We start from the raw sequence: 23620 nt of genomic DNA, 5'->3' as shown, positions 1-23620 counted from the left end.
AATGGAGTGAAATTATATTTCAAGGTGAAACGATACCAATGATACGATTCGCTGATGACATTGCTATCCTGAATGAAAGTGAAGAAGAATTACATGATCTCATGAATTGAATGAACAGTCTAATGCGTAAAGAATATGGACTGAGAGTAAATCGAAGACAGACGAAAGTAATGAGAAGTATCAGAAATGAGAATAGCGAGAAACTAAACGTCAGGGTTGATGGTCACGAAGTTGATGAAGTTAAGAAATTCTACTACCTAGGCAGCAAAGTAACAAATGACGAACGGAGCAAGGAGGTCATCAAAAGCAGATTAGCAATGGCAAAACTGGCATTCCTGGCCAAGAGAAATCTACTAGTATCAAACATAGGCCTTAGTTTGAGAAAGAAATTTCTGAGAATGTACGTTTTGAGCACAGTATTGTATGGAACTGCGGAGAAAATCGAAACTGAAGAGAATCGAAGTATCTAAGATGTGGTGCTACAGACGAATTTTGAAAATTAGATGGACTGATAAGGTAAGGAATCAAGAAGTTCTGCGCAGAATAGGACAGGAAAGGAATATGTGGAAAACACTGATAAATAGAAGGGACAGGATGATAGGGCAATGAAGTGAAAACATTACAGGTAATTATCGTCCTACATAGCTACTAATCAATCTTTGATCAGAGATATCACCCTTGTCATACGCTGTATTGTTTCACAGGACATGTTAATTCTGAAGATGGTGGCACGCGGCTATACCTGATACATTGCACCACAGAAATAAATAAAAAAAAAAAAAAACTAAACTCCAGTGCCAGATAGCTCTCTAGAAAGACCATTTCGATAGAGTTGCTAGAGGGACTAGTTGCTATTCTCATATTACCACTTGTAGCTATAAAGCACTCTAAATGTAAATAAACAAAAGGTATTCATCCAAACTGAATTAACTGAAACGTGTAGTACTTATCGATTCTTGTGACTTAACAACAAAAAGATTCCAATTAAATTAAGTAGCACACATAGGATATTGTTAATCTTAACGTATGCAGTGCCACAGCACACTTCTTTGACGATATGTTAAATGCTGTTAAAGAAAGTACATTGCTCCATCGAAAAGTACTATAGTTACTTCCATTCCTGGGTAGATAAAAGTTTCGAGTATTATTCACATGACAAAAAAACGGACATCTTTGCATACTATCATTGCAGTAGACCTCGTTTCGATATCTGGAACCGTTTATGTAATGCGACAGGTGTTATAACCAAATGATTAACATTGTGCATGGACAAAACTGGGCACAATGCATGTAACACTCCCGTAAACATACAAATCAATATCTCAAGAAGAGGGATGGATATCGTTCTGCCATCAGCTTTAAATACGATTTCAATATGTCAGCCACATTTCGTGTGGATCAACATATGACCTAAAATAAACAATATGCAGAGTCTATGTAATGCGTTTTTACCTCTGCCAGCTCTTAAAATTTCGTGCAGCGATTCACTTAAATTGATACAGTATAGTAACTATGGTGAATAATGAAATCAAATTCAGTATTTTACATAGCAAAGATATCATAGTGTGAAAGAACCATTTTTTTTCACCAAATAGTTTTCTTAAAATCGCATGATAAGTATTTCTTTGCAGCCTGCCTGTCTGCTCAAATGCTAAGACGGCAATGCGCTGGACATGTAGAACAGACTACGTGTAGGACAGACTAGCATCACATTGAATCATTTGGACACAGACGCAGTTTTCCGGCGCACCGCTTTCACTTCAGATCACTCGCGTAGGACGAGGCATAACAGTCCAATATTTCTGGCCACGACCGCAAATGGAACTTGGAGTGGCGCCACTGCATCTCAGAAGACAACATGGAAGAAACGTCTCACAGTGGCTAAAGATGAACCTACAGTTCACTATGATGATTCCCGGGTTGGTTATCCACGGTTTTGCATGGGGCCGTTGATGGGTGCCTTTCAGTTTGACCACCAAGGGACAGATCGACCATCGACAGACGAACATGCTTTAGACTGTATGCTGCTAAATTATAGATACAATTGTGGACAAACATACGCCCTATGAAAATAAAAATAATAGTCAAATCTGCCTCCCATTCAGTATGTGATGTGTTAAGCGCTTTCAGTGAAAAATGCTTGATGTTCGATGCCTTGATAATACACTCCTGGAAATTGAAATAAGAACACCGTGAATTCATTGTCCCAGGAAGGAGAAACTTTATTGACACATTCCTTGGATCAGATACATCACATGATCACACTGACAGAACCACAGGAACATAGACACAGGCAACAGAGCATGCACAATGTCGGCACTAGTACAGTGTATATCCACCTTTCGCAGCAATGCAGGCTGCTGTTCTCCCATGGAGACGATCGTAGAGATGCTGGATGTAGTCCTGTGGAACGGCTTGCCATGCCATTTCCACCTGGCGCCTAAGTTGGACCAGCGTTCGTGCTGGACGTGCAGACCGCGTGAGACGACGCTTCATCCAGTCCCAAACATGCTCAATGGGGGACAGACCCGGAGATCTTGCTGGCCAGGGTAGTTGACTTACACCTTCTAGAGCACGTTGGGCGGCACGGGATACATGCGGACGTGCATTGTCCTGTTGGAACAGCAAGTTCCCTTGCCGGTCTAGGAATGCTAGAATGATGGGTTCGATGACGGTTTGGATGTACCGTGCACTATTCAGTGTCCCCTCGACGATCACCAGAGGTGTACGACCAGTGTATCAGATCACTCCGCGCACCATGATGCCGGGTGTTGGCCCTGTGTGCCTCGGTCGTATGCAGTCCTGATTGTGGCGCTCACCTGCACGGCGCCAAACACGCATACGACCATCATTGGCACCAAGGCAGAAGCGACTGTCATCGCTGAAGACGACACGTCTCCATTCGTCCCTCCATTCACGCCTGTCGCGACACCACTGGAGGCGGGTTGCACGATGTTGGGGCGTGAGCGGAAGATGGCCTAACGGTGTGCGGGACCGTAGCCCAGCTTCATGGAGACGGTTGCGAATGGTCCTCGCCGATACCCCAGGAGCAACAGTGTCCCTAATTTGCTGGGAAGTGGCGGTGCGGTCCCCTACGGCACTGCGTGGGATCCTACGGTCTTGGCGTGCATCCGTGCGTCGCTGCGGTCCGGTCCCAGGTCGACGGGCACGTGCACCTTCCGCCGACCACTGGCGACAACATTGATGTACTGTGGAGACCTCACGCCCCACGTGTTGAGCAATTCGGCGGTACGTCCACCCGGCCTCCCGCATGCCCACTATACGCCCTCGCTCAAAGTCCGTCAACTGCACATACGGTTCACGTCCACGCTGTCGCGGCATGCTACCAGTGTTAAAGACTGCGATGGAGCTCCGTATGCCACGGCAAACTGGCTGACACTGACGGCGGCGGTGCATAAATGCTGCGCAGCTAGCGCCATTCGACGGCCAACACCGCGGTTCCTGGTGTGTCCGCTGTGCCGTGCGTGTGATCATTGCTTGTACAGCCCTCTCGCAGTGTCCGGAGCAAGTATGGTGGGTCTGACACACCGGTGTCAATGTGTTCTTTTTTCCATTTCCAGGAGTGTAGACAACGAGAGTTAATCTTCTATTGCATTTATGCAAGTAGATGAATTTACCAGTGGAGCACACAGACAGTGGTCGGCCTATGCGTTAAACTCAACAGCGCTATCGGAGGTCGCTTATGGGGAAAAAACTTACTCAATATCTGTAGTTTACAATCTCAGCATACAGCCCGAGGTAGGAGCAATCGCTTTAGTGCAACAGAGCAGCGTATAGTGAATAATGCCGCTCGAAAATGAATGAATCTCGTCGTGTGCATAACTATGACAGTGAAGGGGCAAGTGATCAGTTTGAGCTACGCCAAACCATTGTCAGTTTACGGCGGAAATAAATTTGCGTGAGGTACTGAGCAAGTGCTTGTTGAAACTGCTACACACTTTCAATGCTGGTTCATATCCCGCGTAACTACGTCACCGCCACATTCTGTTAAGCTGATCCAGCTGCAAAATCACTATCCCCCACGTTTTGCAGGTCTTTGTGATGATGTTTCTCGCTACTAAATTGGTTCGTCAAGCTGATCAGGTTCAATTTCTCAACGGTTTATTAGTCAATAACTATATTTGTGTACATTGAAGATTAAGTCAGACGTTTGAAAAAGCGCCACTGACAATTTTTTGAGGGGCCATTTTCTGCACCAATTACAAAATTTCAAAAGCTGTTTTCTTTCTGCAGTATAAAGTTTAACTACTAGACGCATTTAATCTTTTCTGTACATTCGATATATTTTTGTGGAATAACACATGTTATCTACTGATGCATATCTTGGAAACTTCGCCGACCGGAGTGGTCTTGCGGTTCTAGACGCTACAGTCTGGAACCGAGCGACCGCTACGGTCGCTGGTTCGAATCCTGCCTCGGGCATGGATGTGTGTGATGTCCTTAGGTTAGTTAGCTTTAAGTAGTTCTAAGTTCTAGGCGACCGATGACCTCAGAAGTTAAGTCGCATAGTGCTCAGAGCCATTTGAACCATTTGGAAACTTCCTCTGATGGTTGGTCAGTAGTTTCTCTGATACTTTGCTACCATGTGAGTGGCTGACATTGTAAGTGATTCCGTTCGCCACCAGCAGTGGACCAAAGGTCCAAGACGGTACTGACAGGTGGCACACCGCTCTCTCACTTAAACAACACTGTCAGTCAGATTAATATTCATTTTATAGATCACGATCTCGGTGTTCCCCAGTACTACATTTGCGACGTGTCGCTGATGACTTTTTACATGAGAAAACTGTGGGCAGAACGTTCAAATAACTGCATGTGTACCCGAGTGGGCGTAGCGGAGGCGTGAAAGAACAGGGAGATGGGCGGCAATAAATGCTGTGTCCAGCGATATGACTGTGCAAGAGATTCCGGAATGCTGCACTCTGTGACTTTTAGCTGCAGAGGGACTTATGATTGTGACATTCTCTCTTGCCACGTAGGGTGAGAGCAAGACAGTGCTGGTTCGCAAAGCATTTTGTCTAGGCAAAGCGAAGGTGGCTAGTTGGCCGAAAGTGGGCTGAGGAAGCCATTTAATAGAAACTGCTGTAACCTGAGATTTTGCTCCAAGTTTTCTCATGTTACAAACTAGGGCAATAAAGACAGAGCGCCTGGTGCACATGTTTATTGGGAGCAAGACCGTTGCTTCCCTGACGTCAGCAAGTCCTCAGGTTCTTTTAGTGAGCGCCAAAAACAAATATTTCACTGGCCTGGAAAGATTAGATCTCTCCCTAAATGAGGGCCTGTTGTCCCACCTAGGTAGACGTTTCTTCCCGAAACATGAGCATGCTTATCGTGATAACGACGCATCCCTAGTGTAAAATCTTCTTCTTTTCAGACGAGAGAGATTTTAAGTTTTCGTCTGATTCTTCCCGGGACATGCAAAGCAGAGGCTCCCCCCATCCTCCAGCGTGGGAACCCTCATGCTGTACATAGTTTGATTGGTCTATACAGTGAGTAGGATTTTTTTGTTTTTTTTTTGTTTTTTTGTTTTTGCTAAATCGGCTCCTGTACCGAGGCTTGGTGGAAACTGATTAAGATTTGCCTTCTTTATCTTCTGGTCCTCCCTGGTGGCGAACTTCAGATCTTTCCCTAGTGGGTGAGGCTTGTGGTCTGCAACTTGTGGTGGAGTAAGAGCCGGTGGTAGTTTCCAGCTGTACGGACAGTGGAACTGCATATCATCTCGGACATATCGTGTGTCATGAAGGTGAACTTATTCGTCCTGAGTGGTCCGTCTGACATTTGACACTTCTAGTATGCACCGTCATGCCTACGAGTTAAATGGTTTGGCCAGACCAGCAAACGGGTGCACCTACACCTGATATGTGCTGGGATTCCACAGCTCTGACACGGAAGTTTCCCGCGTTCTAATAATCAGAACGCCAGGCCACATAGTTTGCGAATTTTCGTGGGTGTTTGACAACATTACAGCTGCCACAATGCGCCGCTCCATGCTCAAAGCGTGCTGTTTCTGCTGCCACATGAAGCAAGGTGAAAGGGTAAAGTAATGCTGCACCTGCGTAGGGTTGTTGAATTATAGTCACAGATCCCTGTTCTCCAGTGAGCATAGTTTTTGATGTACTTGGTGGTAAATGTTTCCATTAGAACAGAATTGGGCCTCACAGTAGAGTTGTGTAAACGAGTCATACCGCGTTGTAAATGGGATTAATTCAGGGAAGAATTTGTTTAGTTTCCACCCTAACGAATGCTTTGCCAATCGAACACCATCCCCTTTCTGATTTGTGTTTGCCATTTGTTTCGTGAGATTTACAGCTCGTTTTAGTTATAAAAGGATGAATGAAAACTTGTCATTATCTTTGTAAACCTAAATACGCCACTGTTTTCATTCACGCTTCCTCAGCTATTCACCATTTTTATTTTTTTATGGTAATGCATGAGTACACCAGCAATTCAAGGATCAATCTCCTTACATTTAATTTGATTATTAATTTGAGTTCTGAAAGTCACCGCAGACATAGGCCACAAAAGAGCCATGAGTACATTCACTACCTTCATGTATAAAACTAATGTTGTAGCTCACGATTTGAAGGTTATTGATTGGATAATACTGTTCTTCATGTAAAGATAATAACAATTAGCAACACTTGGACTTATATTTATGATTAAAGCAAGCGACGGCTTGCAGTTGGTGATCCTTGGTCAGGATCTCGAATCATGGCACTTTTGTGGGGTAGTGAGTGCGTTATCTTGCGGAACAGGCCGTGTTTCTCTATTATTTTTTTTTTTTTTCATAATGAGAGTGTGGTGCAGTTGAGAACATCAAGACTCGATTTTGGCACTATGCGTTGTATCTCAGTAATCTGTAGTATGTTGTAGTCATTTTATTTCACTGTATGTATTGTTTGGGCCTTGTGTTTTTGTTTTCCATTGCGTCCTGTCAGCGACTTCTGCGTCGCTATTTGTCTCATATTGTGTCGTTACTAACAGCGTTGTGCGAGCTTTTGAGGAACTAATTTTTTATGGGGTTGTGTACGTCATTTTAGAGTAGGTTTTGTTTCATGGGCTTAGGCATAAATGTATGCACTGTTTGAAAGAATGTCAGAGAAGAGTTGTATCGCGTAATGCATTAGAGTCGGAAACTTTCGGAACTAGGAATTGATCTGAATGCTTACCAGAAGCAAACCTAGAGTGTGTAGTGAGAAAGTCTGCCAACTAATCTCGACCAGAATGGAACACGAGCCAGTAATTGATGCAGAACAAGATAGAACGGCGGAAGAAGTTCATTTAAATTACTGTGCAAACAACACAAATATCGAATGCAGCATACTCCGATGGTGGGTTTTCACTTCACTTAGAAAATTAATGTGAAAATGTTGCCGAGGTGGCAGGTCACAAAAGTTCTGTAAATACGGAAACAGGTACAGCAAGGGAAAGTAACAGTCTGATTTCGCGGGCAATGCGCCAGAGAGCAGCCGAGTCGCGTGCGTCTACTCCCGGGTATGTTGCCGGAAGTACGCAATTAGAATCGATCATCAGTTTATGCAAGAGGCAGAGAAGAGACGACAAAACAGAGGGAGGAATGGGAAGAAAAGAGACCGCGGGAAGAAGAACAGAGACAGGACATCATCATTAATGAAACTAGGGAAATCCTGAAGCGACTAGACAAGGAGGAAAAGAGGCAGGACGATGTAACGAATGAAATGAAGGGAATTCAAACGAGGGCTGACGACTTTACCGAAAAAGTAAATCAAACCAGGAATAAAGTTAAGTGCGTACAAAAAGGGGTTGAAGACAATAGGAAAACGTCAGATAAGAAGCGACAAGTAGCGGTAGAGTCCAGACATGAGGCTAGAAGAGCCAGATTAGTTGCACGAGATGCGCAGATAGTTCAAATGGCTCTGAGCCCCTAGAACTTATAACTAGTTAAACCTAACTAACCTAAGGAAATCAGACCCATCCATGCCCGAGGCAGGATTCGAACTTGCGACCGTAGCAGTCGCGCGGTTCCAGACCGTAGCGCCTAGAACCGCTCGGCCACCCCGACCGGCAGATGCGCAGAGAAATGCCCAAATTGCGCGAGATCAGGCAGCACTGGCAAACATCGAAGTGAGCGCCACCAACGAGACTTCTTCCGCTCTTAAGAAAGAGAAATGTTAGACATCAAAAACGAGCAAGCACATCTCACTATCCAACAGAATCAGCTGGCGGATGAGATGAGACAAATGTGCGAACGGGTAGCTCATGTAGAAATTCAGCCAGAAGCAACACTACGTCGCCGTGATTACGTTGATCACTAGAAATGTCAAAGACAAAATTTTGCAGCTCAACCTGGAGCCACATCCACAGCTCAGGAGCGCTCGCTCGGGGTACGACGCTTCGGCGAGCGCGCGCAGTCAGTGGCGCGTAGTACACAATGTACTGAACCGCACCACAATTGCGCGCGACTCATACGTACTGAATCATTGCTACATGACTCTGGTGACACGAGGGCACAACAGCATTCAGGGATCAATCGGGAATGAAATCATGGGCACACGTGCGCCTCAATTTAGAGAATGTCCAGGGATGCAAAATTATTAATATTTCGACTGAAAACATTTTCTCTTAATTCAAAATTGTCAGGTTTGCAAAGAGAACCAGAAGCTATTACACCCCAAGTCCTGGATTGCTCAGTACGATAGGGTAGTACCCGCGTCATGGCCAATAGTTCACAAACTAGAATTTATTTTTGGATGTCTGAAAGATTCATTGGCAGAGCACATGCATAGCTTTGCAGCAAACTGCCGCAGTTATGACGAATCCAGAGATGCTGTCCTAAATACCTACTGGTCACAGGACACACAAGAAAGGATTAAACAGGAGATTATGTTAGGAAAGGATTACAAAACATCAGGGTGTCGCAGTCTGATAAAGTTTTTCCAGACGCTTGGCAACAAGACCTATGATATGGACCAACCATGTAGTGATAATGAGAGGTAATGCGATACTGTTACATGAAACTGGCATTGAGGTATCAGGAACTACTCATTGGTAAATGTAATAATACAGCAGAGTCATTAAAGCTCTGCCGGCCGGGGTGGCCGAGCGGTTCTAGGCGCTACGGTCTGGAACCGCACGACCATTACGGTCGCAGATTCGAATCCTGCCTCGAGCATAGATGTGTGTGATGTCCTTAGGTTAGTTAGGTTTAAGTAGTTCTAAGTTATAGGGGACTTATGACCTCAGATGTTAAGTCCCATAGTGCTCAGAGCTATTTCAACCATTAAAGCTCTGGGGCTTTAATAATGCAAGGTGCATTTGGAGGCAGTAATGACGGGCAAAATACAAATAGAAATATATCAACGACAAACCACTATTGAGGCCTAAGTTTTAATAATGAGCCTCAGTGGAATGATAGAAGCAGACGGGGGACGTATGGCGGTATCTTTCACGAAACCGGTGATAGCGATAGGAGGGAAATGCAAAATTCCAACCGCTTCTTGCAGCCGGCCTGGAACTCAGGGCAAGCATGGAATAATGAAAGGATTGGTAGGTGCGTCTGCAGCGTAATCACCGGAATAACGTAGTGGAAATCAGACCTCCTAACCCCTACAACAGAAAGCGCAGCAGAATTCCGCGTTGGAATTGACAGTCGGCCTCTGCGGCCTCGTTATATCATAAAGTTGGTATTAAGAATCACTTGTTTTCAATTCATTTTTGCAGTCATTTAGTGTATTGTTCTTTATTTGTTCGCACTTGGAACTTTTTTTGGTGTTTTATTATTATAATTAGAGGATAAGATCTCATGGGACATTTCAACAATGAGTTTAGGGTTCGTGGTTTTCTGCCCGGCATTTTCACTTTAATGATTTACCGCAAATTCGTGACATACTGGTATCCTCTTACGTTTCACTGACAGAAATTTATTTCGAGGACCGGAAAGTGCCCATTTCTCGGCGGAAACATCTCGGGTTTATGACAAAACTGGTTGGTTCAACACTTGAACATTGCTGTATTAGAAGCTTGTTACGCCACACCAAAGTTATGCGTTAGAACAATGTGAAAACTGCATTTTTGGCTCAGAAATACTTGCACAAGTGTTGTAGACAATTCTTCTCAAAATTCAACTTAGAATGTATTGTAGTAATGGTTTGGTTTCTTCCGTTGATATTGTGTGCATTGTCAGTGGGACGAATGCACAGTCAATACCACCTCTCGGAGTCAGGATGCGATAGTGGTGCCACAGAAGTCGATTTGTGATTAAATAGTGGATCTTGGTGTGATTTGGATCACTCCAGCGAAACCGGTGGCGGCATCTCGTGAGATGGACACGGTTGTCCAAGCCAGAGGCGTGTTGACGTTCGAGTATGGTTATTTTTCTCGCTGTGGTTGGATTAAGGTTATCGCCAGTGGAGAGATGTGTTGTCATTTGTGTTTTTCGAGTGTTGTTACACTTATAGACAATCGCCTTTGGTGAGATATTTTTCGCAGGTGGTACTTTTTCCTCCGTGGTTATCGCTTATGGATTGTCGCCAGTAGTGCGATGATGTTTCTCTTGAGCTACTTCGATTGCGGAAAACCAGTGCCAGACGTGAGATATCGACAAAGGTTTGTATTACATGATGTGTGAGCACGTGGACTGCCAGTCACGGTAGTACGTTTTTAGATGGATAGGAAGGAAATGGAAAACGAAACAAGATGAAAACGGAAGATACAAATCGTTCCGCACTGAAAAATTATTAAAAAGACCTGGTTTTTATGTCAATGCAGCAAATGTTAATTGATGATATGTGTATGTCGATTTTCGAGAGTTATTGGTCAGTCTTGGAGGGAAAGCTTAATTCGTGCCGATGTCTGATCTGTGGAGATGATAGATGAGCACGTATTAATGGCTAACTTTAACCAGACGTACGCAAACATTGCAGTAGCCACATCCTTATGCAGAGATGGCAGTAGACGTTTTGAGTTGGCCATCATGACGGTGTGGGCGTGGATGGGCTCCACATCTCGTATAAAAAAAAAGTGGGAAGGTAAGTTTATACAGGGTGTTACAGAAAGGTACCGCCAAAGTTTCAGGAAACATTCCTCACACACAAAGAAAGAAAATATGTTATGTGGATATGTGTCCGGAAACGCTTACTTTCCATGTTGGAACTCATTTTATTACTTCTCTTCAAACCACATCAATCATGGAATGGAAACACACAGCAACAGAACGTACCAGCTTGACTTCAAACACTTTGTTACAGGCAATGTTCAAAATGTCCTCCGTTAGCGAGGATACATGCATCCACCCTCCGTCGCATGGAATCCCTGATGCGCTGATGCAGCCCTGGAGAATGGCGTATTGTATCACAGCCGTCCACAATACGAGCACGAAGAGTCTCTACATTTGGTACCGGGGTTGCATAGACAAGAGCTTTCAATTGCCCCCATAAATGAAAGTCAAGAGGGTTGAGGTCGGGAGAGCGTGGAGGCCATGGAATTGGTCCGTCCGCCTCTACCAATCTATCGGTCACCGAATCTGTTGTTGAGAAGCGTACGAACATTTCGACTGAAATGTGCAGGAGCTCCATCGTGCATGAACCACATGTTGTGTCGTACTTGTAAAGGCACACGTTCTAGCAGCAGAGGTAGAGTATCCCGTATGAAATCATGATAACGTGCTCCATTGAGCGTAGGCGGAAGAACATGGGTCCCAATCAAGATATCACCAACAATGCCTGCCCAAACGTTCACAGAAAATCTGTGTTGATGATGTGATTGCACAATTGGGTGCGGATTCTCGTCAGACCACACATGTTGATTGTGAAAATTTACAATTTGATCACGTTGGAATGAAGCCTCATCGGTAAAGAGAACATTTGCACTGAAATGAGGATTGGCACATTGTTGGATGAACCATTCGCAGAAATATACCCCTGGAGGCCAATCAGCTGCTGATAGTGCCTGCACACGCTGTACATGGTACGGAAACAACTAGTTCTCCCGTAGCACTCTCCATACAGTGACGTGGTCAACGTTACCTTGTACAGCAGCAACTTCTCTGACGCTGACATTAGGGTTATCGGCAACTGCACGAAGAATTGCCTCGTCCATTGCAGGTGTCCTCGTCGTTCTAGGTCTTCCCCAGTCGCGAGTCATAGGCTCGAATGTTCCGTACTTGTTTCGAACGTCTTCCTGTCGGGACACCTTCGTTCTGGAAATCTGTGTCGATACAAACGTACCGCGCCACGGCTATTGCAGCGTGCTAATCCATACATCACATGGGTATCTGCCAACTCCGAATTTGTAAACATTGCACTAACTACAAAGCCACGTTCGTGATGAACACTAACCTGTTGATGCTACGTACTGATGTGCTTGATGCTAGTACTGTCGAGCAAGCCGGCCAGAGTGGCCCTGCGGTTTTAGGCGCTGCAGTCTGGAGCCGAGCGACCGCTACGGTCGTAGGTTCGAATCCTGCCTTGGGCATGGATGTGTGTGATGTCCTTAGGTTAGTTAGGTTTAATTAGTTCTAAGTTCTAGGCGACTGATGACCTCAGAAGTTAAGTCGCATAGTGCTCAGAGCCAACCACTGTAGAGCAATGAGTCGCATGTCAACACAAGCACCGAAGTCAACATTACCTTCCTTCAATTGGGCCAACTGGCGGTGAATCGAGGAAGTACAGTACATACTGACGAAACTGAAATGAGCTCTAACATGGAATTTAAGAGTTTCCGGAGACATGTCCACATAACATCTTTTCTTTATTTGTGTGTGGGGAATTTTTCCTGAAAGTTTGGCTGTACCTTTTTGTAAAACCCTGTAGACGGCGGTGAGCAGTATTCAACCCAGATTATGCACCAGATATCCACATCTGCGTGACCATCGAATAAGCTGGAATCAGGAAGAGTATCAAAGTCCTAAGTAACGTAAAGCACAAAGAGTTAGAGGTGGCTAAACTTGGTAATGGATAGAATAATTAGAAGGAAGTGTTGTAAGGTGTGGGAGTGCTTGAAGTAAGAAAGCCCGTTGAAGTGCATAAGCGATGATGATTTATTTATGTTTTTAGGTAAGAGATTAATTATCGATGTTTTCTTCATTATTTAAATGAAAGAAAGCAGTAAAGCACTTTTTTCCATTAATGATATTGTTACGTTTAACGATCGTCAGTTCATATTTGTGTTATGATTCTCTATCTACGTGTTTTCGTAAACATTCATTGTAAAAACACGTCACTAAAACATGTGCTAAGGAGTGTGCAGAGAACTATGGCATTCCAAATGGCGACCGAGTAACAGACCATGGCTGGGCGTGCCTTGGCGCAACACAGGCGCCCATATCGCAGTGCAACTGTTCGGGCTCGGGTGTCCGAGCGAGACATTGGTTGTAGCTGCCAGCATGACACCACAGCAGTGACGACATCCCTGGGCGAAAGACCAGCTGACGTGACGTCACCGCATGGCTACTTCGGCAGTTGCGAGCTACAAACGATCCGTCTCCCCACCCTGAGGCGACGTGCAGGCAGCCGGTGGATGTGATGACACTGGAGCAGCTGAAGGGTGATGGCGGTGCTGACAGAATCCTGCTCCTCTCTTTGACTCGAGCCCATGGAGAGTGGGAGCATCTGTCGGGGTACCTCGCCTGGAGCCAGCAGGTAATGGATCTCGCCCCTGATGTCACGCGACCACCTGGAGCCATTACTGTCTGACGTAAGAGTCTCGAGGGACGTGACCTGAAGGAGAGACTGGAGAACGCCGGAACAAGTGATTGACGCCTATGGGCACTTACCATGACACTGACAACAGCTACTGGAGGAATGTCTTCGACAAGAGCAACCGTTTGCTGTCTACTGTCCCATCTCTGTCAATAGTCCAGATGCGTACCTGTTGCCGCTGTACACTGAAGACAGATTCTGCCCTGACACCATTACCAGTACTGATGATGTTAAGTAACCCTTCTTTAAGCACCAACTTACCCACTACACCTGCCACATCCAGCCTGTTACGCACCTTTTGAGTGTAGTGCTGTGTTTATTTGTGTTTTAATGTTAAAGTTAGTTTTTGGACCCCCTAAAGACCCTTGAGAAGAGAGCTGTAGGAGGCTTAAAATATATTTGTGTTTTTAATTCTCATTTCTGTGTGCCTTGCTCTATTTACTTTATTAGATAAAAGGTTATCTTTTAAGGGACAACACCATTTTTAAATGTGTACTGTGGTACGAGGTCACTCTCTTCTAAAATCTAAGACTGACAGAACATCACACACAACAAATACTCTAAATTGACTCATGTATTTATTTCGTCTTTGCCATTTGTGGAAAGTCTCACTGCGTTACACATCTCATTTTGTGTTAACACCATTTACTCTGTTGTATGAAAAGCACTACATTTGCTGAGTGCTTGGGCTGAATTTGTCATTTTATTATCTCTATGGAAGATAGAATCACTGTGAAAGCTTGGGGAGTGGTAACAAAACCTCTGAGGCAGAGACTGCTCAGTGTTCAACGACATTCTAATGTGGTCAGGGAAAGCAATCATCTTTGACTTCGGCTTAGATGTGAATGATTTAGTTAAATGCTTGCATGATTTTTTCACCATTCAGTCATTGCATTTATGGCCAGGGGCGTATGCCAATGACCTGAGTGTCCACAGGAACAATTCTGACACCTAGCAAACCACAAAACTTTCGCAGGCATTCAGCAGTGAGCGTATGTATGACCCCTGGTTGAATGAGATCATGACAGGTTGTTTTTTTTTCGGTTTTTGATTGGCAACGCTGTCATGGTCTAGCATGTCATTCTCAAAGACGCAGTTAGAGTGTCATAATTTCTGCTGCTCCATGTCACACTAATCTCTTTATTGAAGTGTAACACTCATCATGCAGAAATTATTCTATAGCAGGCAGGTAGCGAGAGATGGCACGCCAGTCTCTCACTTTAGCAACACTGTCAGATTAATGTACGTGTTTTAAGTCATGGTCTCTGTGTTTCCCAGTACTACTTTTGGGATGTATCGTTTATGACTTTTTACACGAGGAAAATATGAGCAGAATGTTTATATAACTGCATGTGTAGCCTGTAGAGAACTTGTACCCGAGTGGCCGTAGTAGAGGCGACGGAGAACAGGGAGAAAGATGAACTGCGATCCATAAATTCTGTGTCCAACAATGTGGCTATGCAAGTGATTCTGGGAAGCAGAGCTCTATGGCTTATACCTCCAGAGGGACTGCTTGCAGTGGCATTCATTTCTCCCCACTTAGGGTTGGAGCAGGAGGTCGCCGGTTCGCAAAACATTTTACCTGGGCCACACGACAGACTATCGCAAGGGTGGTCAGTTCACGGAAAGGGGGTGGAAGAAGCCGTTAAATAGAGATTGCTGTAATCTGAGCTTTTGCGCAAACAGTGGGATGGCCATAAAACTCCAAGCATTCTCATGTTTGAACCTGAATGATACAGACAGAGCAGCTGAAAGACATGTTTAATTGAGGCAAGACTATAACTCCTCTGACGCCAGGAAGTCTCAGGTTCTTTCAGCAATCGGCACAAACATATATTTCATGGGCACGACAGTCTGGGAAGCTTACAGGCTGCTTTCAGAAAATGGAAAGATAAAATCATCGTAGACGTTTTTTATCGCGAAACGATGCCATTCATATCGTTAGAACGAAGCCTCCCTAATCTAGAATCTTCATTTATTCAGACAAGAGAGATTTTGAGTCGCTGATTGGCTCCTCTCAAGACATGCTGTGCAGAGCGTTCTGCCCCAGCGTGGCAACCGCGATGCTGTGTCTCGATTGGCTACCACGCCAGCACAGCAGTGTAGAAGGGAGATTCAATGTGAGGGGTATGTGTTGCTTGACTCTTCCAGGACATACTCTCTCGGTATTTCAATAGCAAACCTCTCGCGGTGCACAACGCGTCTCTTGCAGCATCTGCCTTTACAGTTTATTGAGTATATCTGTAACGCTCCCGCCTCATGACGAAACATGCCGCTCTTTGTTGGATCTTGTTTTCTATTAATCCGAAGTGATAAGGATCCCAGGCTGATGAGCAGTATTCAAGAATCGGTCGAACAATGGTATAATCGTAATAACAGTGGAGTCTTTGGATATTATTGCTCAGTATATTACATTTACTTACGCACATCGAGCGAGGTGACGCAGTGGTTAGCACACTGGACTCGCATTCGGGACGACGACGGTTCAATCCCGTCTCCGGCCATCCTGATTTAGGTTTTCCGTGATTTCCCTAAATCGTTTCAGGTAAATGCCGGGATGGTTCCTTTGAAAGGGCACGACCGATTTCCTTCCCCATCCTTCCCTAACCCGAGCTTGCGCTCCGTCTCTAATGACCTCGTTGTCGACGGGACGTTAAACACTAACCACCACCACCACTACTTACGCACAGGGTCAATTCGCAGGCCCTGAAACAATCATTGATCCTCTCGAGGTCTTTCTGCAATTTGATACAGCCTTTTGCTGTTACTATCTCCTAGTGGATGTCCACATCATCCTTGAACAGCCTTACTGAGCTTCCGAACTTTACCTGCTAGATGGTCTCTCATACCAGCTTCCAGTTATCAGTCTGCATGATTTGACACAGCTAGCGTTCCAGGCGCGACAAGAAGTTTCCAGAGATGACATCCAGAGACCGTTTGCGTCCATGCCAAAGTGAATGCAAGAGTGCATTCGGGCCTTCATTATGATGTTGGTGACTCATATCGGTAATCAGCTCATAATGGAGTGAGAGCTCAATCATTTAATTCCCATTATGTAATTAACGTCTCCTACAGCGTGGATAGGCAAACAACAGCCTGCAAGCCATATCCCACGCGCGACTGGATTCAATGTGGCCCGTGGAAGAAATTCTCGGTGAACAGAAGATGAAAGTGTTCTCAAAAACACATGTTTTGCCTCGTAATTAGTTGATGTGACGTGTCAGGAAATGGTGCCATTTATGACGATACGTTAACCTATAAGTAAAAATCTCACATGTGTGATAGTGTTGACTTTATGCGCTAGGAGCGTCGCTGTCTCGACGTGACGAGCTGGCCTGCGAGCTTAAGTGAGTGTCTGAATGAGGCCTGCGGGGTACCAAAGCTTGCTCATGTCTGAGATACTACATATACAGCTGGGTGATCAAGGACTCTGAAGACCTTTCATCGACCTCACAATGTTCCTCTTCAGACGCCGATCTTGTGCACTTTGGATCCAGGTTTGCAAGTAGGCTGTTTATGTTTTCTTATTGGTAACGCCACATAGCACTCTGTATGAAAAATCACTGGCTGCGCTGTGCGCAGTCTGTGGCTAGTTTGCATTGTTGTCTGCCATTGTAGTGTTGGGCAGCGGCAGCTGGATGTGAACAGCGCCAGTTGGAGGTGAGCCGCCAGCAGTGGTGGAAGTGGGGAGAGAGATGGCAGAGTTTCGAAATATGTAAGACTGGATGTCGTGAACTGATATATATAATATGAGTTTTGAACAATATTAAGGTAAATACATTGTTTGTTCTCTATCAAAATCTTTCTGTTGCTAACTATACCTATCAATAGTTAGTGCCTTCAGTAGTTTGAATCTTTTATTTAGCTGGCAGTAGTGGCCCTCGTTGTATTGCAATAGTACGAGTAATGAAGATTTTTGGTCAGGTAAGCAATTTGTGAAACGTATAGGTTAATGTTAGTCAGGGCCATTTTTTTTTGTAGGGATTATTAAAAGTCAGATGACGTTGCGCTAAAAAAATATTGTGCGTCAGTTTAAGCACAGTCATGTATAAATTGTTCAAAGGGGACGTTTCATAGGTTCTTCTGCAGTTCATTGTCTCATGGCTTTCTTGGTCTTCCAATTGGACAGGTTCCATCAAGTTTTTCCGTAAGCATAGCCTTATCCCGGCATGTTCCTGGCTTCCTGCTATGTGATCCGCCAGGTCTATTCTCCGCACTGTTAGTTTCTGATCGATGTTCGGTTCGGTCATCAGATTGTTCAGTTCCTGGTTCTTTATACACCTCCAGGTGTTCTCTTCGTAAATTGGTCCAGAGATCCTTCTCATGATTTTCCGTTTAGCGATCAGCAGGTTCTCTTCATCTTTTTTTCTTCCATTCTCAAAGTTTCTGTGGCATATATACATTGGTACCACCACTTCATGTCAGTCTTTAAGTTCGGTCTTAACTGATAGATTTTTTGATCATATTATTTTCTTCTGACTGAAATAAGTTTTAGGCCCATTGACAAATCACTGATTAATTTCTTGTTTTAGGTTACTATGCCTGTTCAACTAGATTGCACGATATTTAAAATTTTCCATTTGAGTATGTTCCATATTCAATAGGGCATTATTAGGAGCTTCTCTTGATACCTCTATCATTTCATTATTCTCCACTTAATCCTCAGTCCAATTTTACTGACGTTACTTGTCCCCTAAGGTTTCTTTCATCTCTTCTTCTGCTCGGCTGTGACTGCAATGTCGTCTGCATATCCCAATAACAGTGTTCTCCCATTAAGCTTTTGGTTCGGCTCTTGCTTCATCTGTGCCCATCTTTACCATGTTAATCAATTTCCTTGATATTCCATGCTCCCTCAATGTATGCTTCATCTGTGTGTACTATTACAAACCTTTGCGAAGTCAACAAAAAATGCAGTGCCGAAAAAAACTAGTACAGCTGAAAAGACGACGGCCATTTTGATCTGATGATGCCTTATGCCTCCTGGGGGATAGCAGATGTACTGAAGATGGTTTCAACGTCGTCCTCCAACAGGTAGAGTAGTGGCATGTCTACCAGAGCGCCATTTGTGTCTACCCCTAAATAGGGAATGCACACAGCCAGAAGTGTCAGTGTGGTGGAAACTTGTGAAGCAAGCAGGAAACCATACCATGGAGACGCACTTGTACTTCTTACAGGCAACTGAGCGAGTTTAAACGGGATCAGATCGTGGCAGGATGGTCCTTTCGGAGTTGGATCGGCTGCACTAGTTGTGCAACGAAGCTGTTATCAGTTTTCATGTGGACATTCTCACATCCATAGGCGAATTTGGGTATCCAATCAACGCAAATGCCCACCAGAATCGTCGTATTATAAGAGCAGCAGCCACAGATCGTACTGCTACCACAGCACAGATAAGAGAACTTGTGAGCCCGAACGTGCCAATATCAACTGTTGCAAACCACTTATTAACATATCTGTAGTTCATCTTCCACTCATACCACAGCATCATTGTGCACCCAATATCTCTTGGACGGTGGAGTGGTGTGCTTTGGTCTTCAGCAATAAAAGCAGATTCTGTCTGCACGCAGGTGATGGCCGTTTACGCATAAGATGTAGACCTGGTGAGCGCTATCTTCTAGAGTGCATTCGTTCAAGACAAACTGGCACCAGTAGAGGCGTTATGGCCTGGGGTGCAATAAACTACAACTCTCATTCACCTTTGGTGTTTCTGGAGGGAGTAGTAACCAGCAATCTATACTTTCAGAATGTTGTTAGACGTGTTGTTTTGCGTTCTCGTAACAGGAAGCAAATGCAATCCGAAAACAAAGGAAGTAGGTTACAGTACGCTTGTTCGCCCACTGCTTGAATACTGCTCAGCAGTGTGGGATCCGTACCAGATAGTGTTGATAGAAGAGATAGAGACGATCCCAAGTAAAGCAGCGCGCTTCGTTTCAGGATCATTCAGTAATCGCGAAAGCGTTACGGAGATGATAGATATACTCCAGTGGAAGACTGTAGCTCGGTACAGACTTTTCTTGAAGTTTCAAGAACATACCTTCACTGAAGAGTCAAGCAGTATATTGCTCCCTCCTATGAATATCTCGCGAGATTATAGCCCACACAGAGGCATACCGACAATCCTTCTTTCCACGAACAGTACTCAAAGTACCCTCCGCCACACACCGTCAGGTGGCTTGCGGAGTATGGATGTAGATGTAGATGTAGAACAGGGTAATGCTCCTCCATACAATGCTCATGAAACGCAATGTGTTCCCCTCACCATCTGAACGTGTCGGAGATATGATGTGACTTGTGGCGGCCGGAGTGGCCGAGCGGTTCTAGGCGCTTCAGTTTGGAAACGCGCGACCCCTACGATCGCACGTTCGAATCCTGCCTCGGGTATGGGTGTGGGTGTTGTCCTTAGGTTAATTAGGTTTAAGTAGTTCTAAGTCTAGGGAACTGATGACCTCAGAGCCACTTTTTTGATTCGCAAAACAACAACTCTTTCAGAGTTATGCGAACAGGTAGAGCATAATGCATCCCATGATGTTATTCGCCATCTGTATGATCGACTGGATGACAGAGTCAGCACCTGCATCGCCGCCTGTGGAGGCTACAATTGGTACTAATATAGGTGTTTCAGCACGGGCCTATACCTGGTACCTGCACTATTGATCTGTAAATGTAATCATTTCATGTACTCCGTACACAGCGTTGGAAAAGTAAATCTCGAGTGAATTGGATAGCTAAAAAGAGTGTACTATTTTTTCCGGCAGCGTATGTCAAACATCGGGGTGGTGCTCCACATCACAACACTTTCGACTTCCGTCGGTTTTGAGTGACGTGTTGCGAGGCGCCATTGTCGGCCTTGGGCCACTACTGTGGGCCATCGCAGGCAGCGGCCAGCGTTCGGCACGTCCGCGTCCCCGGCCCGCGGTCCAGCTGTGGCGGCAGCAGCAGGTGCCGCCCACGTGTGCTCCAGCTACGGCCACCGCTCCAGGCAGCCTCCAGCCCCGGTCCAGCTCCAGCTGGCAACGCCGCGCCTCGCTGCCGCCCAAACCTGTTCCGAGCTCGTAACTCGCCGCGGACGCCGCTGCCGCTGCCGCTGCCGAGGTGACCGGCCGCTACTCCAGACGCCGCGCTGCACTCCTTCCCCGTCGCCTCCGCACCTGCCCCCAGCCGCTCTCGTGGCCCACTCCACCACTCTGTCACGTATCCTCGCACCCTCACGCTTCTGCGCAAAACTTTTCAAGCTACTTCTCCTTCTTGTAGCTCTCTATCAATTCTTCTCTGCGGCTAAATGAAAGTCTTTCCCTCTGATTGCCGGACATGCGTTGATTCTTTTATATCAATGAAGCTCAGTGTCTTGTAAAAGGCAATTGATCCTTACTGTACAGCACGGCTAGGCAACAGGCGGCTCGCCGGGCACATCCAGCCCGTGACTGATTTCGGTCCTTTCAGCGGAAGAAATCCTGGGTGCACATAAAATGGCTGTATAGTCAAAAGAGCATGTTTTGAAGCTTAATATGTTGGCTTGACGTGTTGGGAAGAGGGTGTAATTCATATCCGTGCTTTGCGCCACAAACATTAACGTTACAGGCGCTGAAGTTTTGACTTCTTTATGTACTGTCGCGTCGCGACGATGTGGCCACCAAGGTTCAGTTAACATGTGAATCAGGTCCGCGGGTCACTAAAGGTTGCCCATGGCTGGTACGCAGTGTGTAGCTAGAGGAATGGTTAATATTGAGGAACATGAGAGGAACGCTCATCTGAAGCATGAAACTTATATAGACGTATTTCCTAGTCCGAGTGGCTTCGGAGATAGAACACATTTTACCAGACGCGTGGGGAAACATCTTAACCGCAAGCATCCTAATCCCTGGATTGGTCGTGATAGTACAATTAACTAGCCACAAAGATCTCCAGACTTTACCCCATTGGAATATTATTTAAGGGTTTGGATTTAGTCTGATGTGTACAAACGAAAAGTGAATACGCCAGATGAACTGCTTGGTCGCACGATGGACGCTATTGCCCTCATTATGGAGCGTGCAAAGGCGCTCAAACAAGAAACGCATGTTCTCCAACGAGTATACAAGTGCGCTAAAGCTGACAGTCGGATATTCGAACATTTATTTTGAACTGTACAATCGCTGCTTAGATCTCAATGTGTTAAAAATATGTGCACAAGTTATATTACGTAAAACGCTTGTTGTAATGTTTACTAACTGTTGTATAGGTGTACATGCGTAACTCTGACAACACTTTGATGACATAAGAGGGCTTGTAAGTAGGCTGTTCAGGTTTTTTATATTGGTAACGCCACGTACCGCTCTGTATGCTGTGCTGTGTGCAGTCTGTGGCTAGTTTGCATTGTTGTCTGCCATTGTAGTGTTGGGCAGCTGGATGTTAACAGCGCGTAGCGTTGCGCAGTTGGATGTGAGCCGCCAGCAGTGGTGGATGTGGGGAGAGAGATGACGGTAAATTTGTCAGACTGGATGTCAAGGACTGATATATATATATATTCTGACACTTGAAGACTACTAAGGTAAATACATTGTTTGTTCTCTATCAAAATCTTTCTGTTGCTTACTATGCCTGTCAGTAGTTAGTGCCTTCAGTAGTTTGAATCTCTCGCGGTTCTAGGCGCGCAGTCAGGAACCGTGCGACTGCTACGGTCGCAGGTTCGAATCCTGCCTCGGGCATGGATGTGTGTGACGTCTTTAGGTTAGTTAGGTTTAACTAGTTCTAAGTTCTAGGGGACTAATGACCACAGCAGTTGAGTCCCATAGTGCTCAGAGCCATTTGAACCATTCAGTTTGAATCTTTTATTTAGCTGGCAGTAGTGGCGCTCGCTGTATTGCAGTAGTTCGAGTAACGAAGATTTTTGTGAGGTAAGTGATTTGTGAAAGGTATAGGTTAATGTTAGTCAGGGCCATTATTTGTAGGGATTATTGAAAGTCAGATTCCGTTGCGCTAAAAAAATATTGTGTGTTAGTTTAAGCACAGTCATGTATTATTGTTCAAAGAGGACATTTCACGCTGATTTCAACATCAGCATCTACATGTATACCCTGAGAAGCACTTGGAACTGCATGGCAGAGGGTATGTCCTACTTCATATATGAAGCGCAGGAAAAATGCCTCTGTGCGTGCTATAATTAATTTATCTTATCCTCAGGATCTCTGTGGGAGCGACATAAAGCGATTGTAGTAGTTCGTAGAGTCATCATTTAAATCCGCTCCTTGAAATTTTCTTAGGAGCTATCGGGTTCATATCTATTTCTTGATGGTTCCATTACACCTATTTAAAGATGGTGTACGGATTATAACGTATATATAGTCTCCGGTGTATAAAAGTTTTTTATGACACATCTACCTAATGGTCCGTAATTAAAGAAAACAAGGCATCGAATCCGAAGATCAGTGCTTACCGATAGAGTACACATAGTTACAACCTGATCCTTATTGCACGGGTGTTTACTGTGAACAAAAACTATCTGATTTTTTTTAACAATAGTTAAATATTGAATGTATTTATCCATAATTTTGCATACCAAAAATTCTTTATATGAATTTAGATAGCGGGATCAGAATTGTCGCTAGCTTCAAAACTATCAAATGTTAACTTTGGTAAATGAATGCGATGACACTGAAATCACGCAAATACTAGGCAAGAATGATAACGCTGCAACTGAATAAAATGCACTCGCGCTAGCTTAGACGTAGAAAACATGTGTAACATAAACAGAAAAGATGTTAATTAAGAATTCAATAATGTGAATCGTAACTACTCTCACCAACAACGAGCAGTGACTAGCAACACTTCATGGAAACATTATTGTGTTACATAACTAACGGTTATGCTTTCAGTTTGAATGTTTGCTTAATGATGACCAAATTTAATTACTGTTCTTTACTACTTTTAAAATGATGCCCTAAAAA

This window comes from Schistocerca gregaria, chromosome 2, assembly GCF_023897955.1.
Source record: "Schistocerca gregaria isolate iqSchGreg1 chromosome 2, iqSchGreg1.2, whole genome shotgun sequence".
In the NCBI taxonomy this organism is placed as follows: domain Eukaryota; kingdom Metazoa; phylum Arthropoda; class Insecta; order Orthoptera; family Acrididae; genus Schistocerca; species Schistocerca gregaria.
Note: the sequence above shows the minus strand (reverse complement) of the source record.